Source organism: Gordionus sp. m RMFG-2023, chromosome 4 (assembly GCF_954871325.1).
Source record: "Gordionus sp. m RMFG-2023 chromosome 4, tfGorSpeb1-WG-v2, whole genome shotgun sequence".
In the NCBI taxonomy this organism is placed as follows: Eukaryota; Metazoa; Nematomorpha; class Gordioida; order Chordodea; family Parachordodidae; genus Gordionus; species Gordionus sp. m RMFG-2023.
This window is the reverse complement of record NC_088778.1, coordinates 33,549,750-33,573,115: the sequence shown is the minus strand read 5'-3', so window position 1 is coordinate 33,573,115 and position 23,366 is coordinate 33,549,750. Positions and strand designations below refer to the sequence as shown.

At 27.7% G+C, this 23,366-nt stretch overlaps 1 protein-coding gene across 1 annotated transcript in view; it reads left to right on the top strand.

Moving 5' to 3' along the window:
* Window positions 1-6,418: 6,418 nt before the first annotated feature.
* Window positions 6,419-23,366, top strand: part of LOC135928907 (uncharacterized) — a 48,120-nt gene continuing 31,172 nt past the window's right edge. The window contains exon 1 of the mRNA XM_065465362.1: window positions 6,419-6,522. The gene's annotated coding sequence lies outside the window, so the exon portion shown is untranslated. The remainder of the gene's footprint in view (window positions 6,523-23,366) is intronic.

Below are 23,366 nucleotides of genomic sequence, written 5' to 3'. Positions count from 1 at the left end.
TTCTTTCTTTCTTTCTTTCTTTCTTTCTTTCTTTCTTTCTTTCTTTCTTTCTTTCTTTCTTTCTTTCTTTCTTTCTTTCTTTCTTTCTTTCTTTCTTTCTTTCTTTCTTTCTTTCTTTCTTTCTTTCTTTCTTTCTTTCTTTCTTTCTTTCTTTCTTTCTCTTTCTTTCTTTTCTATTATCATCAAATTGTCTCTATTTATAATATTCAATTTAATTTTATATATTATTTGATATAATAAAACTACGTCCCTTTTTTTATATACGATATTATTTATATAGTTGAAATTTACAAACCTTTAATTACATATTTTTTACTAACGTAATTTTATATCAAATAATAAAAAACTCAGTATTTTAAAATCAAAATAAAAACCTTCATTAATTAATTAATCATTAAAAAAAACAACAAAAATTGACTTATTTTAAATAAAAAACAATTTAAGATAATTGGTTTGGTTTTATGTATTAATACTGCTAGTGTATGTCTAACTCAATATTTTATCCAGAATAATCTTACGCAAGTCCTGATGATTTTGCTCACAAATGGCGGCACAAATTTTGGGACATCTTATTAGCCAAATCACGAGGATTAATCAATATCTTTTTTCCGGCTATAATAACGAGTTAGTAGCCGGTTTTAAAAAAATCCTATCAAATCGATCCCTTTAAACTAAATACTAAATACTTAACTATAAAAAATATTTCAGTTATAGGGTCAATCAGCAAGGGAATTTTTTTTTTATTGGTTAAGATTTAAAAAAATGGCTCTCGATGTATTTGAAACGATTAATTTGATAAATGTTTAGATATACAAATGACTGCCAATAATTTTTGGAGACCACACCACATGGCAAAATAAAACTTAATCCAAACATAGGAATTTATAATATACGTCTCTTTATAAAAAAATTAAAAAGAATGATTCGGCATAGTGTTTGTGTTCTTCCCATTAATTATTACCTAACTCTAATAAGGTATCCTAAGGCTTCAAAGTAAAAAAACATATAGAATATTCGCGCTTGCGCACTATACGACCAATGAAAAAAAAAACAAATTTGGTAATACCAAATATTCACACACTTTATTAAAATAATAAAATAATTTGGCATGTGCTTTCTCCCCCTTAATTTTTTACCTAACCCTTATAAGGTATTCTAAGGCTTCAAAGTAAAAAACACATAAAATATTCGCGCTTGCGCACTATGCGACCAATGAAAAAAAAATTTTCACGTACTTTTTTGAAAAAACAGAATAATTTGGCATGTGCTTTCACTCTCTTAATTTTTACCTAACCCTTATATGGTATTCTAATGCTTCGAAGTAAAAAAAAATATAGATATTTCCGCATGCGCACTATACGACCAATGAATTTTTTTTTTGATAATAACCAATATTCAAGCACTTTTTTTAAAAAAATAGAATAATTAGGCATGTGCGTTCTCCCCCTTAATTTATACCTAACCCTTATAAGGTATTCTAAGGCTTCGATATAAAAAATAGATATATGCGTTTGCGCACTACATACGACCAATGGGAAAAAATTTGGTAATATAATTTGGCATGTGCGTTCTCCCTCTTAATTTACCTAATTCTAATAGGGTATTCTAAGGCCGAAAAGTAAAAAAATAGAGATATTCGCGCTTGCTTTTTTAAAAAAAGAGTAAATTTTTGGGAATATATTATATTATTTTTTTTAGCATTAAAAAAAAGATAGATTAGTTTAACAAAAACAGAAGCCTTAGCGAGGTCCATATAGAATATTAGCGCTTGCGCACTATACGACCAATGAAAAAAAGAAAATTTGCTAATAACCAATTATTCATTCACTTTTTTTTTTAAATAGTAAATTCTTTTTAGCATTAAAAAAAGATAGATTAGTTTAACAAAAACAAAAGACTTAGCGAGGCCATGTAGAACGCTTGCGCACTATACGACCAATGAAAAAAAGTAAATTAGCTAATAATCAAATATTCATTAACTTTTTTTTTTTTTAAAAAATAGTAAATTCTTGGGAATATATTATAATCTTTTTTTTAGCATTAAAAAAAAGATAGATTAGTTTTACAAAAACAGAAGCCTTAGCGAGGCCATATAGAATATTTGCGCTTGCGCACTATACGACCAATGAAAAAAAGTAAATTAGCTAATAATCAAATATTCATTAACTTTTCTTTTTTTTAAAAAAAAATAGTAAATTCTTGTGAATATATTATAATCTTTTTTTTAGCATTAAAAAAAAGATATATTAGTTTTACAAAAACAGAAGCCTTAGCGAGGCCATATAGAATATTCGCGCTTGCGCACTATACGACCAATGAAAAAAAGTAAATTAGCTAATATTTAAATATTCATTAACTTTTCTTCTTTTTTTTAAAATAGTAAATTCTTGGGAATATATTATAATTTTTTTTTTAGCATTAAAAAAAAGATATAGTTAACAAAAACAGAGGCTTAGCAAGGCCATTAATAACATCGAATGTGATTTTAAATAACGAAAACGCCTTAAAAATGTAAGCTGACCTTCTTAAAATGTTTTAAAATCGAATGGAGAAATAAAATAAATTTAAATATAAATTAAATGGTAAAAGTATTTTAAAAAAAACTATAAAAAACAAAAAAAAAAACTATAAAAAACAAAAAAAAACTATTAAAGTTTTTTCTTTCCAAATTAAAAAAAAAATGAGTAAATTGTTTATAACCTTCTTATCGTATCAGTTTTTTTTTGGAGGGAAAAGATACAATTTTGCCGAATGACCCCTTATCAGTGTTGTTAAATTTACCAAACTTTGACCATCTCATTTTGTGGCGTTAGTCTAGATTTTAGTCTAAAAAAATTTAATTAAGCCTTCTAGGTTGATTTTCAACTTGAAGATTGATTTGAAATATTTTTGGTTAAAAATTTTTGTAGGTTGACTAAAGTTAGGTAGTTTTAAACAACACTAGCCCCTTATTTGTTACTAGTTTAACCTGGCATCTCACTATTTTTGACAAAGTATTACAATGATAATTTAAAATAAAAGTAAGAATTGAAGGGAAGAGTGAAAGATTGGTATAAAAAATTATAAATTAGTTAATATTGGAGTATTTTTTTTTTCTGTAATATCAACCAGATTAAAAAAAAATTATTTATTTCTTTTTTTTGGAAAGGTAAGAGAAATCATGTGAAGGCTCTAAATTTAAGGATTTATTCTAAAAATTTAAAGCACTAAAGTTGAACCATAGCCTCAGACCACCAACCATAATTTAGAAATGAGAACGGTCAATTATTGTACTAATAGCTGCAGGTCTTGCGCACATGACTATATATACAATTAAGGCTATGTCTCTCCCTTTGGAATCAATCACCTTATTACTTGAACACATCGGAGTTGAAGGAATTAGTTAACAAGATTTATGTCATTATCGTATAATCTTCCCTGAGAAAGAATTACAAAAATATCTCCCAAATTTGAGGATGGCATAAACAAGAACACAGTTGGAGGAAACTGCTTAACAGAATTTATTTTATAATAAGGGGATATTAAATTTAACTTATTTCAGAATAAGATGTATTTAAGATTAAGCCTGCAATCTTGGAGAATGTAATTCTGGGATTCATATTGCTTCTAACAATATTTTTCCAGATGTTTTTTTAGATGATGCCAGAATGTCTCAAACTATGTATCCCATTCCCCTCCAAAAAAAAGAGTTCCCAATGGTATATTTCACGTTTTGTACCTTATCCTTAAGAAAGAATTGTATATAAAAATTATCTGTACAGTTCAAGAACCGTAAGACTGTTTTAATACACTTTTCGTGTGTTCGGTTTTTGGTATAACGGGTGATGTCGGTCACATGGCTTGGCGCATGCGTGGTTTTTATCTCCGATTTTTTTTTTTTTCGAAATCACTTATAAACTAAAACTTTTTAAATTATTAAAAAAATGATCAAAAATTATTAAATGAAAATTTTAATTGTGCCCTAAATATTAAAAATATAATTAGTAAAGTTTCCAAACTTTAACGAAAAAAAAAAGGAAATTAGCTGTTTTTTAATATAAAAATAAAGACATGTCCTATATAAAAGCATAATTCTAAAGAAAATATTAAAATTTTAACGTACGATTTTTGGTTAAAATTTAAAAACTTTAAAGTTGTTTTTTTAAATAATTTTTGCAAATTTTTTAAAGCATATTTAGGACATAGACTATAAAAAACGATGTTAATTTAAAAATAAGATAAAAATAATATAAACTATAATATCAAAAATAAAAATATATAAGAATTGTATCAAAAATGATATGAAAAAAATATAATATAAATATAACAACTAAAAATAAAATTTAGAAAAAAGAAACATGCCGCCAGGGATGCGAACCCGGCAACATTTTTGCCTGGTTTCGGTTCGGGTTCGGTTTAAGGTATCCGGGTTCGAGTTTGGGTCGAATCCCTGCAAGCCACCTTAGAGAGGAGCGGATGTATAGGAAATTGGATTTGCGGATTTCAAGAGAAGATCTGTTGGCAAAGGTAGAATCATTCGTTGGGATCAATATATTTACAGAGTGTTCTAAACTTTTTTCTATCAGAACCATGAGAGAGAAGAATTTTTTTTGGCCCAAAATTTTGAGTATAATAATATTTGAAAATCAATAAAATTGAAGAATTTGTCACGTATAAAAATCACAATAGATTTACTTTTAAAAATAAGACTTTTGGAAATTTTTCTTGAAAATTTGATTTAAAATCCGGGCTGAGTATTCTCAAAATATTCATTTTTTACGATCTTTCAGAGGGATCAAAAATCTTTGAAAAAATTTTGCTTTTGAGATCACAATTCCTCGAAATGTAAATTTATTTATTGATTTTTAAAGTCTTGTTATGGTCAACCAAATGTTATTATTTTTTTTTTATTCTTTCGTCGAAAAATATTTCATCTCTCTATTTTATTTTTTGTTTTCGAGTGGCTTCTCATACAAATTGGAAAAAATTTTTAAAACCCAAATTTTAAGATTATGGGTTCTGAAATGTTTAAAAATTGGAAATTTTTCTTACATCTTCCTAGAAAATTTATGAAGTAAATTTTGAAAAATTAATATTTTCTAAAACGCCGAAGTGTAAACACTTATATTTACGTTGAGTTATCAGAAAAATTACTAAAAAAATAATAGTGGAAATATTATCATCAATTTTGATTACCAATTTGGGAAATTTTACTGTGAAATTGGATGATATTTCCTACATTTTTAGCCATTTTTATTGAAAATTCTTAACTTAAAAACGAGTGCTTACTCCCCCAAGCATCTCTTATTAATATTAATTTCAATTTAACTTAAAAAATTTTCTAGAGATTCCGACAAGAATATTCACTGTGATCCAACTTAGATGTTTTAACACTTCCTCATTGATAATTGGACTATATAATCTTTATTTTTTTTAACTTATACATTATATACCCGAATTTTAATAATAATTCATGGATATCTTTTAACGAAAATTAGAGATATTACAAGCTGTAAAAATAGGTAAATCGGACAAAAATGAGAAAATACGAAAATGGTGGCACTTCGAAAGAAAGTTCTGTAATCATATGTTATCTATTTCTATCGATACCCTCTATTGATTATACTAATGGTTGCTTACTAGACTATACTGACTAAAATGGCGAACCCCCGCAAGACTTAACATTTTAATGGCACACTTGATATTCCACATATTAGAAAGATCCTGACTCTAGATATGGAATAGGGAGTATCTCTATAATGATAGAAAAATGATTCATTTACATTATCTTGAATATATTAATCAAAAAAATTATAGCCGAGCCCTAAAAAAGAGACATTTACGAAATAAAAGTTTTAGTTCAGTGTGCGCAAAAAACTTCTTCTCTCGATAATTTTTAAAATTTCTTGGGAGATACAAAAGATAGGCTAAAATTAGCCGGGTAAGCTGACCAATTGTCACTGTTTATTTTGTTAATTTAGCTCTTGAATCCTTTAAAAATTATAGCCGGCCCCTCAAAAAGAGACATTATTAGGTACGAAATATTTAAGTTCAGCGTGTGCAAAATACTTCTTCTCTCTATAATTTTTAAAATTTCTTGGGAGATACAAAGGATAGGATAAAATTAGCCGGGTAAACTGGTCAATGACCACTGTTTTTTTGTTTTTTTGTAGCTTTCGAATCTTTCTAATTTAATTTTTAAACTAAAAGTTACGTTATGAGGAGGGCAAATATATAAATCGTTACAAAAAAAAGTTAACATAAAAGTTACAAATAAATTCTTTTTTTAAAGCCTTAAAAAATCAATATATTATATAAAATCATTTTTTTTGAATAATATTGGACACAAAATAAAATAAAATATTTTTGTTATTATACCTTTTTATATTTTTTTGAATTCCAAAAAAAAAAAATTAAAAGTCGCGCATTTCTTTTGGCAGAAAAATCTTCTTTGGGAATGGGAAAAAATTTTTTTTATTCAACCGCACCCCAAGATTAGATTGATTTATTTTGAGAAGAAACAAATTTGTCAATATTCGAAAGGTAAAAATTAAAATCAATTTATAGTCATTTTTATTTTTAAATTGCAGATTGTCCTTTTTTCCCCAATAATCCGATTTTTTTGGGAGGGTAAGAACCGAACCCGATTTAAAGCGAGGTTTCGGTTCGGTTTATTTAGCTATTTATATTTAGATAAATTTATTTGGCTCTTTATGGAAAAATAAACAATAATAATAATATTTTATTTAAATAATTATATCACTTCCTATATTCCGCGTGGATTTAATTTTTTTTTTCCCTACAAAATAAGTGTTAAATTTCGAAGTTTAGAACACGAAGTCCTAAACCGGAAGGTCCGAGAACAGGAAACAGTAACTTGGAACTCCTCTCACGTATAACCGGAACTAGAAACCCCACCATTAACTATTCAATATTACAGAATCTCTTTCGTAACCAGTTTCTCAATAAAATAGGAACCAGAAACTGGCTTTTCAAATTTTAATAAAGTGGGAATCAGAAACATCCTTTTTTCAAACAAAATATTATTTAGAACTGTAAGCAAAAACACGAGACTCAAGATTCCAAACTTTGGTCTCTTCAGCATTCTGATAGGAGAATATTTGTTTTTCTCTCGTATAAATGATAATGATTTTTTTATTTTCTTTAAACAAAATTAATATAATTAAAAAAATAAGTTGCAAAAGCAAGCAAATTTCTAAAAATTTGATTTATATAAACATATTTTTTTAAATAATTTTTAAGATGCATTCTCAAATATTATGATAATTAAAATTTGTATAAAATTTATTAAATTTATTTCGAAATCTAATGCGGAATTGGAAGATAAAAAAATTTTTAATATTATTATTTTTATATAATTAAATATAAAGAATCCCATTTATTTTTTAATATTCGTAGAGGAAAGTATCGAATAATGACACTATTTGTAGTTAGAACAAATTAATAGTACATGCTATTCGTACTAATCTAATAATTTTGCCTTATTCCTAGTTAGTGTTGTTACCCTGCATTTAGCGTGAATTCGCGGCGAAGTATTTAGCGTATTTTGTATACTTGGTCACAAATTCGTGCTAAATTATGAAGTGCAGAATAACCCCTTGCGGCAAATTCTCAGCCGGGAATACAATAATACAGCTTATTTTTTTATATTTGGCCTCGAATTTCGCTTAACTATGATTGAGCGGTTAAACGGCTCCATTGAGCCGATTCTTTAAAAGACGGGCTAACTCGAAAATTTTAGCCGGAAAAAAATGATTGTCTATAAGCCTCGAGATTTCGATAACAGATGTACAAACCCTTTTTCTTTCTTTCTTTCTTTCTTTCTTTCTTTTTCTTTCTTTCTTTCTTTCTTTCTTTCTTTCTTTCTTTCTTTCTTTCTTTCTTTCTTTCTTTCTTTCTTTCTTTCTTTCTTTCTTTCTTTCTTTCTTTCTTTCTTTCTTTCTTTCTTTCTTTCTTTCTTTCTTTCTTTCTTTCTTTCTTTCTTTCTTTCTTTCTTTCTTTCTTTCTTTCTTCTCTCTTCTTTCTTTCTTTCTTTCTTTCTTTCTTTCTTTCTTTCTTTCTTTCTTTCTTTCTTTCTTTCTTTCTTTCTTTCTTTCTTACCTATGATCAAAATCTTCAGGCTGGCATAATAATTTTCCTGATAAAATATTGAGTTAGCCGTTTAACAATATTAGCTAGATTTAATGATATTATAAATATGGTATTGTAATAATTAATTTCGAGATAAATTTAGTCAAAATTTATTTATTTAATTTTTTTGATGGAGAAATTTGAAAAATTGTGAAGGAATTTAAAGGGATCGGAGACATACAAAAACAACATCTTTATTGTAATATAAAAACCGTTTCTCAACTCAAAATTATTAATTTTGTAAATTTAAAAGCTTTAATAAAATGGCGAACATTTTGATGCGGGAAAAAAATTTGAGAATTGCTGGAGTTTTCCCGCTGATGGCGGGAGACCTGACAATCCTGTCAAATGACATATAATGATTACCATAAATTATTTATACGAGAAGCCAAAATGAAATGATATCAGCTGATATTGTTATACATTTAAATAAGTGAATCATTAGTCTAGGAGAAATGTGACAACCGGGAAAAATAGCCATGGACCAAAAGACCCCAGACAAACGAATTTAATAATTTTTTAGATAAATAGGAATGTTTTATAAAAAAATACAGTAATTTGTTCCACAGGTATTAATCTATTAATCTTTACGATAAACAAATATAATTGGTTAAGGGTAAGGCGCAGCCGCGGCGCACAATTTTTTTCCCCCATTAATTTTTATATATAACTTTGAATATACATAACCAAATAAGGGTATAATGTTATTTACAGTTTGAGATCAACACAAATGAAACTTATTCGTCGTTTAGTAAATATTTAATTAATATTTACAAATCTTAAATGATAGCTAGTGAGTCAATGGATATAGATGATCAAATAAAATGAAAGATCATGGTTCGATTCCCTATTGGAAACTATTTTTTGGGACCTCTTTTTTCTGGAGCTAGTCAGCAAGACTGTTAGCTTAGGAGTAGATGAATGGTAAAAAGGAATTAAGCCCCCAAGTGATGTAATGAGTAAGCTAACTAAGTTAATGCATTTTCATAACTATTCCGTTTTTAGGCGTTGGATTTCAGGTGGAACCCATATTTAGGATCTCTTTTCTGAAACTAATTAGCATGATAAGCCATCTGATGGTTAGAGTGATGGTAGATAGCTAGAAAGGAATACTGGGGGTAAGGTTAATATTTATTTAAAAAAGGTTTTAATAAAAGTTGGTCGCTTAAAATGTTATGAAAAATTAAAGCATACTAGTTGATATAATTGACAAGAGGCTAAGTTAATTCATCGAAATTATTCCATGTATATGTTCCATTTACTTCCGGTGAGACCCATTTTTCAGGAACAGTATCTTCTGATTAAAGCCATCACCGCCAATAGTTTGCTGAGAGTTAGAAAGATGACAATAAGGTAACACGGATCCAGGAGTAGAGTCAATATATGTTTAAGAAAGAGTTTAAAGAAGGTTTAGTTATAAAGGCTTAATTTTTTTTATAAATATTTTATAGAATTCTAGTGGTGCAATGGGTTGCATGTTAGGTTATTGCATTCAAAATATCCTTACATGTATGCCTTTGGTAGGACTAAATATTTTGAAACCACTTTTCTGAAACAAATCAGCATCAGCATTTAGTTTAAAGTTAGAAAGATGGCGGCAATCCAGCATGGATACTTAAAGGTTTAATAAAAAATTTTCACTCGTTTATTAAATTTACTTCACTAAAAGAAAAGTTTTCCTTACTAAACATTTTAAAAAATGTATCATTGGTGGTGTCTTTTGGTCCGGAAGTATTTATGTCCAATGTCATCTTGTCCTGTATAATTTGGTCCAGGTCTTTTTATGTCTGCCATTTTAAAAAATTTATATATGAAATAAGTTTAAAGGAAGGAAGGAAGGAAGGAAGGAAGGAAGGAAGGAAGGAAGGAAGGAAGGAAGGAAGGAAGGAAGGAAGGAAGGAAGGAAGGAAGGAAGGAAGGAAGAAAGAAATATGTACACAATAATTAATTAAATAAACAATAAAATTAAGACAAAGAAGGAAAGAAAGATAAAAAAAGAAAGAAATAAATCACATTAATTATTTCAAAAACACTCAGATAACTTATTCCAAACTTGTATTGTACATTTCAAATTTTTTAAAAAAAAATCCCCCCCTTACTTTTTCAAACTATTATTTTTGAGTATTTTTTTTAAACAACTTTTTGTCAAAAGAAAAAAATTTGGACACATTTTTTTTTAATAAAATAAAATAAATCACAAAAAAGACATTAAATATTTTTTTAAATTTTTTATTCAAAATGAAGAATAAAATTGATGACTGTGTAAATTTCAATTATATATTTTTTTTTTAAAATTCTATTTTATATATTTTTTATTCTTATTTATATATTTTTTTTATTCTATTTCCGATATTTTCTATTCTAATTTCAATATTTCTATTCCTATTTATATGTTTCCAATTCCATTCTATTTCAATATTATTATTCTTATTTATGTATTTACATTTCAATTCTATTTTAATATTTTAATATTTTTTATAAAATTCCATTATTTCGATTAATATATTTATTTTATTCAATTTTCCGATATTTTCTATTCTATTTTCAATATTTCTATTCAATTCTATTTACATATTTCCATTTCCATTCTATTTCTATTTTTTTTTTTTTTAAATTGAATGTTAAGTATATTAAAAATATTAATTTTTAAAAATTAAAAGAAAATAATGATTTCCTTTTTCATTATTATCATAAAATAACAATTTGTTCTTTTTTTTTGTAATGGAAAGGGGAAAGGCGGTTAATAACTTTAATTGCGTGTTATTTTTTGCTATTTATAATAATAACGGAATGATTGATAATTTGTCATTAAGATCCGATAGACCGGATTGAAAAGACGGTATATTTTTTTAAAAATGACCGTCGAGTTCGGCTCGGACATTTTAATTTCAGTCGTGGACCTAATTTTTAGATTTCCTAGGGCAATATTTTGATTGTATGTAAACGGGTGTTTAAAAGTGAAATTGAAAGGATGGTCTATCCCCGCGATTATGTAAAGTATTATTTAAGGCAGCCAGAAATCAAATTTTATGAAAATTACTTTTTCAGGCATCGATTTAAAAAAAAATATGTGCTTTTTCGAAAATTGGGGTGTTTTGCACCGATGCCATACAGTTTATGGGTACCCATATTTCTGCACCTTGATTCAGCCGGGCTCTGGGTCAGGCTCGGACTGCAATAAGTTAGCCGAACTAAGAAGTTTCTCGCTTCCCTAATTAGAGATTGCAGCTCTTATAGTAAAATCTAACCATCGTTTCTAACGCAACTAGTTACAAGTAAAAGGTAATTAATTATACTTTAAAAATCAGATGTAAATAATGATTGTAAACTAGTTAAATTTGTGGGATTATATAAACTACAAATCAAAAATGACTAGTTATAACTTATTGGTTTTTAAAAGTTACATAAAGTCCCCTTTTAAAGCACTAGGTGAATAGAAAAGAAATGCTATGAAATCCCAAGGCTCCAGTAGAACGTTTAATCAATGGAAATTTAAATACGAGTGTATACCCTTCTCATAGGTCTTAAGAACTTATGCTTCATAGCATTCATTTTTTTTTTCTTCTCAGAAAATTTTTTGTAAGACCTGATTTTACCCAGAATCTGGTTCCAGCGTATACATGCAGAGATATGAGAATCGAACATAAAAAAAATTAATATAATATATATATATATATTAAGGGTCAAAATTTTTCACGGCAAAATTATAACGATATTCTGGTGTAGTGTTGTTAAACGGGCTCTGTTGTTAACTCAATATTAAAGATTTTGATCATAGATGGCACATAGGATTGAACATCTGGTGGCCGAATCTCGACGCTAAGGGCAATCATTTTCCGGATATAATGTTTGAGTTAGTCGTTTTTTTAAAAAATCGGCTCAAACCGAGCCGTTTAGCAACACTATTCACATGATGAAAACGGCTAACTCGATATTTTAGCCAGGAAAATATTGCCCGAGTCTCAAGATTTCGCTAATAGAAGTGCAAACCTTTGTTCCTTCTACAAGCAAAAATCTTCAGGTTTGCATAATATTATTCTGGACGAAATAATGAGTTGCCGTTTAACAACACTAGTTGGAATATAATTTCTAGGAATAATCAGCAGCAGATATTTCAGAACTTCCTTCTTTTTTTTAAAAAAAGCGACCGCTATAACTGATTCAAGTTTTTAAAAGGTTTAACCCCAAAACCTGGATTAGCTAGCTATATAATTTCTTTATGATAATAAAAAAAAATCGGATAAACTGGAATTTACTTTTTAATTAATAAATGAAGCTCAAATATATTATAAAAAAAAACGCAAAAAAACAAAATGGCTTTCCAATTTTCAAGATACCATTGGAAATACATTATTACGAGAAATGATACGCAATAAAAACGCATTAATTTGGAAGCAGTATAAATGAATCGAATAATAAAACTGATTTTTGTAAAGTTAAACTATGTAAATAAAAGGGATAAAACTAACCCCTACCGCCCACCCTGGCCCGATCTGGCCATAAAACCAGCCATTTTCGGAGAAAAAATATTTTTTCCCCCAGACAAATTTAAAGAATTTTTTTTTTTTTTCGCAAATTTTGAAATTTAATAACCTGATAATCTTGCATATATGTATATATATATCATTTTTTTTTAAAAATAGTGTATTATTTATTGTTAAACAAGTCTGATTAAAAAATTTATTGCCCAAATATCTTACGAAAAATAATCAATGTTTTTTTTAAGGCAATGTGTTATTTCTTCAGCATTAAATCATTTATTTTGATCTCGTTTTTTTATATTTAAAAAATCTGATTTTAACCGAAAATGTATTCCGCCATGTTTAGAATACCTATATTAGGAATTGTAGAATAATTTTTAACCGTTTTCTTTCTTTCTTTCTTTCTTTTGGTTTATTGGACAAGTATCCTAGCACCCGGCTGTTCAAGCTTGTCGGTGACCGAGGTGTCATTTATAAGCTCAGAAATTCATCTTATCATATGTCTAGAAAAAACCTGAAAATTTTTACAGTTCCTTGTCAGGATTGAACCTGGTACCTACGGCTTACAAGCATACATCATAATAACCATACTAGGCCACATAAATATTGTTAATAAATTATTTGTGCATATATATTTTTTTTTTCGCAATTATTTCTTTTATTTAATAAAGTGAATTATTTTCACCTATATTTTCTTTGATTAAAACTTATTATAAATCGCGAAAACTATATTAAAGAAGAAAAAAAAGATAAAGATAATATTAAAAGTTATGAAGTTATAATAAATAATTTATAAAAAAGTATCATTTCAATTTTATTCATTAATTAACTATTTCAATTATAATAGAAAAGTCTTAGAATTTAAATCAAAAATGGGATTAATAAGTTATAATTTTCCACAATTATTGGGGAAAAATATTATTTAAATAGTGGTAAAAAGCACGATTATATAAAGTCATTAATTTTTGTTGAGATCCAAGTTCCCTGGGAGCGATATAGCATAAGTCTATCCTATGCATCATAGGATATTCAACCAGGGGGTTTTTCAGTCATTGAGAGTATAAAGCTTATATAATTTCACTTTGTTATGTTTAGGGGGCTAAACCTTTGACTTAGGGAGAATCCCTCGTTAGGATTCAGAGTCGTGGCATCTATAACTTATCACTTTTTTTTAAAAAAATTTTTAACGATAATTAACTAATAAGTTAACTTCAACAAATGTAACTAGTAATTGTAACTAATTAATTTTTCTAAAAGTTAACTCTTATGATATATATTTAATTATCTGTTTCTATCTTTTATAATCATATAAAAAAAATAATTATTATTTTGTTGTTATAGCAAAATGATATTTCCCAGAAAAAGGAACTTTTTAAAAATAAAAAACAAACCATTTATTGTGGCATTCATTTTAAATCTCTTATCTCTTTATAGTTAGAGCATATGTTTTTAGTTTAAAAATGATAGGCATTTTGTCTTACCCAACTCTTTTGTTATATTAGCCTATAGACGTTTAAACGACAGTTTCGCGGTACTGTTTTGTGAGGCATATAAGTTACGGGCGGCTAGCCCACAAACGTGTGAATGAAGGGCTCTTCAATTTTTATCCCCCCCCCCCCCCTTTAAATTAATTATCCAGTTTGATGGACTTGAGAGCGTAGCTCTGTTGTATCCACAACCAGAGGGCTAAACCGCTTTTTATCACGCTGCACCTAATTAAGAAACAAATATTTGAATACATATTACTATTTAATTTAATCGCATATTAGAAATCTGCATGGCTAGCTTAGCATGAAATCTCTAAGAAGTTTTTTGGGGCCGAACTCTAGCCGAAATATTATCTAAAAAACGGCGCTAAAAAATATTTATAAGGGAAGGGACCTCTAGTCCAAAACGTAGTAATTTGATGTTTTTTTTTCTCGAGGTTTTAAGAAGTATCAAATATTTTAATCTAAATAAAAAAAAATTATTACGTGGCATAGCTAGATAACTGAAGAATTTTTTTTACGACAGTTTAGACCGGTGCTGTAACCGACCCCCCCCCTGTTGATCTGGAATGGCGAAGGAATAATCACCATCCGGAAAGAAAAACAAGATATCTAATAATATATGGTAGGTTGAAATTTTTATAAAAAAAAAAATTTACATTTTAAATTTCAATTGGAAAAAAATCTTCTCGGCTTTCAAGGTAATCCATAATCAAATCAGCCATAATCATCCTTAAAATATACAAAATTTTGCGAATAAAATTACTATAAAATTTACATTTTAAAATGTGGGAAAACGTGGGGAAAAAAAATAATATATATATATGATATATATATTAGATTTACAATATATATTTTTCAAGGATATTTGAATAAATTTCGAAAAATCACATAATATATTAAATTTTAAATCCTAAAAATGATAATAAATATTACCCCTTACCACAATTTACGTATAATAATATCCTGTTGGATCGGAGCGAGAGAAAAGGAGGAGTGGTGAGGGGGGGGGGGTGAGCAAATGCAACTTGGTTTAGAAAAAAAATAAATTTAGTTTGCACTGAATTATTTTTGTATCCATGATTTGAAATGAATGACAGAAATATTCCTGCACAAAATGACACGCTGGCAATATAAAAAACCCTAAAAAACAAAAACGCTTTTATAAAAAAAAAAGGTAAACAATTTTAAAATTAGATAGGGAGAGAATTTACACAAGCTTTCTTCATTTTATCAATATTGGGTTTATGATGTATTAGGTATACTAAGCAATCTAAGTTCTTTGTGTACAGGAAATTTCTGTCCATGTTTCAAACAATATCTTTATCGTTCCAGTCGTTCCTTCAACTTTGGTGTCAACATCGGCCTATAAATGGAAAAGGTGTGTATTTTGCACCACCCTAGTAAAAATAATTATAAGAAATAATATTGTTTTTTTTAAGAAAACATTCACACAAAATCACTGATAAAAAAAAATGTTATATTAAAAATAAATTAAAAAATATTGAAATTAAAATTGTAATTTTTTATTTATTTAAAAATTCATATACAAATATGATAAAATATTATTATATTTAAAAAATTAACATGGATGGTATAATATTAAAGAATATAGTAAAAATATGTCATTTAAGAGTGAAAATTGAATACCTTCCTCTCACAATTGCTTATCAGAGACCTTCTGAAGCAAGAAAATACTAAACTAAAACTACAGTGGTGACCAGATATGACAGTAAACATTTCTCATATTTTTCTGAAATTTATTTTGAAAATAAAATCATTTTTGAACTAAGCAAAACAAATTGTCAAAATAAAACATATTTTTTTTTTTATAATTTCTTTATCAATTTTTTTTTTTTTAAAAAGTTAAATAATTTTATTTTACCGTAAAGATATTAAAAAAAAATATGGAAATGTTTTGAATTGAATCAGCACAAGTAAAGGTATACACAAATTTTACGATATTTTTATTAGATAATATCTGTTACTCTTCGGTTTAAACATCTATCTGCAGAAGTACCATTCGCAAAGCCCGGCCCGGTTTCTTTTAAAAATTTTATTCGGCCAGGCCAGTTACATTTATATTTGATTTTTTGTAGCTTGGCGATTTCAAATATTTGGTTTTAAAATATAAGACCTGGACCGCGACCCGGGCTGAGTTTAGGAACGGGCCTGTAGGTCTCTGCTAAGCATTGTCGTTAAATATATTTACGCTAATCGATTTGCTTAATATTAAAATTTGAAAGAAAAGGTAGTATACATGTTAAACGGGTAAACCTAATTTCTTTAGAATCATTCGAAAATACATATGGCCGAACCTTAGTCAATATTATTTTTAGAAATTGCGCTCCCGCCCCCGTTCCCGCCTCTTCAGCAGGTGCATAAGAATCGCAAGAATAAGCGGAGTCGCAGTTAAATACTCCCGTATCCTTGTTGACTCTTTTTTTTTTAGCACGCATTCTTATTATTGAAGCAAATCCATCATCCAAATACGCTTGTCATTTGCGATGGGATAAAAGAACGTTGAGCTAACAGTTAACTAGGGGGGGGGGTAAGAGGCCGGCCGAAAGAGGTTAGCGCTATATATTTATTATAGATCTAAACCGTCGTTGGTCAGAATCTGAGTCTAGGTCTCCATATGGGCCCTTGTCGCGACATATATAAACAACAATAATATACACCCACCAGGAACGGGGGTCGGGTGAAACACATTGGTAGCGGATTTAAAAATAAATTCACAGACAGATAGACCTCTTCATATAACATTTTATGTTACTTTTAATAATAATATAAGTGCGAATATACCAATGGCATATAATGATACCTAGACTGACGATGCTTTCATTGAAAGTGTACATCGATGAAAAACAGCTGTGGACGCCATTTTGATTACCCATATCAATTAAAGAATTGCCTGATCATCGAGGTGATAAGGAAGCAAGTTTTTAATATATGGGTTACCAAAATAGCGGATCCAGCTGATTTGCATTCAACAAATAGTAATAAAACTAATTATTCGATTCGATTTAAACGTGTTGATGATTTTGATTTTGTTTTATTGAATTTCATTAACGGACATTTTTCTGCTATTTCTTCTTCTTAATAATTAAGTGAGTATATGCATATTACCTAATCCTGGTTCAAATTTGGGCAGCTCCTCCCCCCTTAGACTTATTATATTAGTTCGAGATAATCTCCCTGGAGGATTCAATATTTAATTTTTTCCTTTTTTTTTTAAAAATAAAATATTTATTTTTAATATATTATATAATATTGATATTTTATTATTAAAAACAAAAAAAAAACAAAAAAAAATGTTATTTCTCCAATTTTGAATGGGGGGAGATAATCAATTAAATGCTCGGCTTAACTGGGTGTAAATAATTCAATTATAGTAATAAAACATAAAATAAAGGGATAATATGAGAAGTGAGGACTATTTGTGGAGCGAGAAGAAAAATTTTTTACGGGGGAATTGGCCTTTTGCTTTCGGAAGAAAAAAAAAACTGTCAGTGAAATACGGAAAAAAAAATGCCAACTTGATTAAAACTACCACATTTTGGTGTTTTAGGTCAAAATCCGAGAAGAAGCTAGGTGTTCAATGAATTTAGAAATCATGGACAGAATTCCCCGGATAAATAAGTTCCTGGACAAAAATATCGTAATTTAGAAGAAAAAAAAAATTGATTAGAAAGCCTAAAATTGGGAAGAAATTATTTTCCTTTAAATGGCTACCATTTTATAGCCTTTAGATAAATCTCAAAAAAATGGGGTAATTTTGCTCGGGGCCATTTGGTTCGGTGTCTTCTTGTCCACCGGTATTTTTATCACGTGGCTTTTAGTTCTGGGATTTCTGGTCGTGGATTCTGAATTCAGCCTGTTGTTTCGTTGGATCCATAATTTAGGCACATAAAAAAAAGAGTAATAGTGCGTACAAATTGAGCTTTTCAACGCTCCGTTTTAAAAGCAAATAATGCATTTTAAATGGTGTTGTGCAAATTGGATTTTTTTTACGGCAAGCGTTAAAAAAAAAGCAAACTGGTTTGATTTTTTTATGCGTTTTTATTTCGCGCCAATATATATTTTTAATTTTATTTAGTGATTTTATATAATTATACATATTGTAATATATTAAAAATATTTAATAAACTTTTTAAAATTTTAAAATGGAAACAAATGCGAAAATGTAAGTTAATTATTTTACATTTATATAATTATTATATGTTATTTAGAGTGTGGGACGACATAGTGACAAAAAAATTCTGTGCCTTATTAGAGAGTCAAGAAATGGTCTGGAATCAGCAGCATCCAGACCATAAAAATTCTACATTAGTGCTAAATGGTTTATCATCCATTAGCCAAAGGTATAAATATATATATAAGATTAAAGAAATTATATTTTTAATAGCATGGAAGTTGAATTTCCTCAGCATGATACAACTGTGTCATGCATAAAGAAGAAGATGAAGAACTTCAAGGATTTTTATTAAAAATATTTATATTTTTGTAATATTATTGTAAATATATATATTTATATATAAAATAAAGTAGTATTCAATATTAATAGTGTCCATTTTTCAAAAAAATATATAAATGAGCTAACTATCATTTGGCATTTTTATTAAAATATATAGTTTTTTAATAAGATAGGATATCAAATTATGAAAGAATGTGATTGAATTAACATTTATGAAAATCTAATAAATAAAAATATCAGGGATATCATGGTTGGGAGAATTGTAAATTTAAGATTAGTAAGTATATATATTATAAATTTTGAAACAATAATTAGAGATCAAAATTTGATGCCTTTCTAGGAATATATGCCAATGTTTATCACAAGCCCTTTGCAATTTTTTTTAACCATAGTTTAGGCAATATTATCTAGAAATTAATGTAAAAAGAATAATAGTGTATGATTTTTTAAGATATTGACTATTTATATAGAAAATATTTACTATATTTTATTGAGCTAATTTTTTGACATCACCTTATGTGATTATAATAGAAAAATTATTATTCAAAATTTATTAAGCATTTTTATTAATATATGTAGATTATAAATAAAAATATATTAAGATAAAATAAATATATAAATAATAATATAAAATCATTTATGAATTTAAAAAAATTTTGAATGAATTTCTGATATTCCTTGCTTCATTAGATGATACATTATTGTCCCTAATAACAGACATAGGTCTTACATTCAATTTCGTGATATCTGTAAATATATTTTTTAAAATAACAAAATATAGATTTATCCAATTTATATTAAATATTTTTTAAATACCTATCTGATCAACATCATCAGGTAAGCCCTCCAAGGATATGATAATGTTGTGTAAAATACATATACACTTAACTATTATTTCTGCATAATCAACACCAATTTCCATAGGTTTGTTAAGAGTATCGAATTTTTTAACAATCCCTCCAAAACTTCTCTCCACACTTACCCTTGCATGGGACAATCTAGCATTATATTTTATCTCCTCTAATGTCAGATTTTTTTTTGGAAAAGGTTTCATTAGATAATTTCCCAAAACAATTTGGAAACCCTGAATGCATCATGAACTCTTGGGAAATCTAAATAAACAAAATATATAATATGTTATAAAGTATTTACTCTTTCCCAATCTTTTTTTGTAGGTTTGGACATATGCTCCTCTGAAGCAGCTTTCCATATAGCCCTGCACACAGATTTCACAATATAGGCTATGCAGGATTTGGATATCCTTGCACTAAATGCCAACTGGGAGAAGGAAACTCCAGTTATAAGAAACCTTAAATATAAATAATTTTGTGTTAAATTACCATATTTTACCTTAAGGTCAGAAATAGACGATCCTCTGCATCTATTTGCTTGTTGAAATTCGTCACCTTAGGTTGTATATCGTCTTTTATGAGATTCAGAATATAGGAGAAAGTCGTTCTCCTCATCCTTGTATAATTGAAAAATTGGGATGGAGTAAGATCTGCTTTTATAGTAATATACTCTGAAAATAAATTTCTCTCCATAAATATTTTTGAGGTCTTCCTTCTTGTCTTCGTAGATTTCCTTCTCTTTAGTAAATATAAAGCAATTAGTTGCTTATCTTGTAAACTAAAAAAAATCCATATTGTTTAATAAAAATGTTTTCAATTTTAAAATAAAGAAAAAACGTACTGCTTTCAATTTTAACACAGATGAGTTACGTTAAAAAACGTACTGCAAACGCAAACGTTCAATTTGTGCGCACTATAAATTATTTATAGCAGGTCCTTTTTCTAAATCACGGAAAACCCCGGGTTTTCCGTGATGGGACTTATTGAATCTTTATCTCATTTATTCTCTAAACAAATGTAAAACAGAAGTAGTCTGGTTATTCTTATGAAAGCTGTGCATGGCTATGAATATGATTTCGGTAAAAAGAATGAGGTCTTTCAAAATTTAAAAAATAGACCCAAATCCTAGACCTTTGTTCCTTCTATGAGCTAAATCTTCAGGCCTCTTAGCAACACTGATGTCTACATGAATAGATGGAAGAATGGGGTAAGAAAAAATTGGCTTCCACCGAAGAGGTAAGGGAGGGAGATGTAGATCTCGACATTTAGTCCGCAATTTACTTTATTTAAATGTAGTAGACCTAAGGATTTAAAAAAATCATAAAAAACAAAAAAAAAACAAAATCAAATTATATTCTATTTTTTTTAAACATATTAAAAAAAATGGCAAAATACGGTAAAAAAAAATATAAAATAAAATAAATATCATTTTATAAAAACAAAATTTTTAAATTTCTTTAAAAAAATATATTTAAATTAGTAAACATGACACAATTTAACAAAATGAGTTGAATGAAAAATTTGCAACAAAATATTGGTGGATTTTTTTTCATCAAAGAATCCTTAATATTAATTTTTAAAAAAAAACAATTTAAAAAAAACAGAAATATATAAGTTTGTTTTTTTTCACCTAGCAAAACTGTTTTCTATCCTCGTATTTCTAATGGAATTTGAACAGATTATACCTCAATTTGTTTGTTTTTTTCGTAAAATTAATTTGATAATGCATTTGAAATTAATCTCTAAGGCAAGTAAAACCTATTTTTATTTTGATTAATTCTTTTCGTTATTACGAAAAAAAAAACTTGGTGTTCACCATTATCCTATAAGGTTACCACATGGAGGAATCAAATAAGCAGGTCATAACGTGCGGGGAGGGCAGTTTTAATTAAAACTGAATATAAAGTCGCTATGCCCTACAAAATTGGTCAAAATTGCTTCACAAATTCGATTATATATTAAGCGAGATCAATTGCTAAATGACAGAGTTGTTAAAGGATCTAGATACAAGTATCTAGATATAAAAATGTGATATCTGTATCTGTATCTAGATAGATTTTTGAATAAAATATCGGTATCTAGATATTATTTTAGACGATGTATCTGTATCTAGATCCATTTAAAAAGTATCTTTTAACAACTCTGCTACATGATATTATAAATGTGTGATAGTTTATCTTCCAATGCCGAAAGCATCTAACTATAAAATAAATTTATCCTTTTATACTATTCATTGGAATTTTTTTAAAACAAAGAGTTAAATGAATTAAGCATATAACTTTAGAGATTTTTAAGCCACGGAAACTCATTCCTATCTTTACCCTAATAGATTATTCCATTTCCTGTTTGGTTAAATGATTAACCCAGCTGAAACGATGCGTATAACTTATGTACATTACAATCAATAAAGAATCCGTAACATCCCTCAAAAAAAAATTTTTTTTTTTTTTAAATTGCAGGAGTATTTTAAGTGTTGCACATGGGCATCCATAAGGATTGGTTGAGGGAGTTCATATCTGGTTCAAATTCTTGGGACTCTAACTAAAATTTTTCTTTTCAAAATGACAAATCTCTAAGCAAAAAATTTAAAAAAAAAAGGAAGCATTGATTTTGTTATTAAATTCTAGATTTTGTTACTAAATTCTAGATTTTGTTTATTAAATTCTAGATTTTGTTACTAAATTCTAGATTTTTATAATTAAATTCTAGATTTTATTTATTAAATTCTAGATTTTGTTTATTAAATTCTAGATTTTGTTTATTAAATTCTAGATTTTGGGCTCCCAAGAGCCTCAACAAACTAAACCGAAAAGTCTAGTGGCCCCCCGGGTATTCATAGCAGAGGTCTGCAATGGGCGACTTTTTAGCAAAAAAGGCCCTCCCACTCGTTGTTTTAAATTATTTTCTAAATCCGCGTGCTTACCCATTTATAATACTTTTTTAAAATATTTTACCGGCCCTACATCCCATTTATCTATAAATTTTGTTTAACATGCAGACCTCATAGACCTGTACGGAGACGCAATTATTTGGGAGTTCAAACCCAAATCATCATTTTATTGAAAGCGAAGTTCGCGGTGACAATCAAAACTTACATAAATTAGACATTTCACCTTTTCCTTAACTTGTCCGAATCCATAAAAGATATGGAGTAAGAGTGTGAATCAATACTTTAAAAAAAAAAAAATTGAGGTATAATCTCTAGAATCTCTGGGCTTTAGATAATGGTCCATATGTTTTTCTGGCAAGGTGGGTAGCTATTTGAGCCACTATCTACGATTACGATTCTTTTTGACTCTAATGACCTCGTTTGATGAGGTTACTTCCAAGAAAAATATGTTTACAACTCCTTCTATAGAACTAAGGGAAAAGTTAAAAAAAATAAATAATAATAATAATAACAAGGGTAATTAGCAATTCACTTAACCATATAATTATTTTAAGAAATATATATATATATTATATAATAACCGGCTTAAATAGGTATACTCACTTTGCCAAAATATTTTATCGAAAGGCTATTTGATCACAATTTTTGGACGGTGTCCAAGGTAAAATTAAGTTAATGAAATTTAAAAAATATAAAAGGTTTTTTTTAAAATTCATTTTTCAAAAAATAAAATAAAGATAAAAAAATGACAAAACATTTGTTAGAAGTTCAAAAAAAAATATACAATTATCATAATTATTCCACGAAAAAAAAATGTTGAATTTTAGTGAAAGAAGTTAAAAAGAAGAAAGGAAAAAAGTATAATTAAAAAATCAATAAAAAAAATTATGCATTCGACAGGCAAAGAGTTTTTTTTTCTTGAAATAAGTCTAAGTTTGACAGCCGCCCACATTCCGAAACCATCTGGAGCCAACAAATTTACAATCTTCTCTTCTCTTCTCTTCTCTTCTCTTCTCTTCTCTTCTCTTCTCTTCTCTTCTCTTCTCTTCT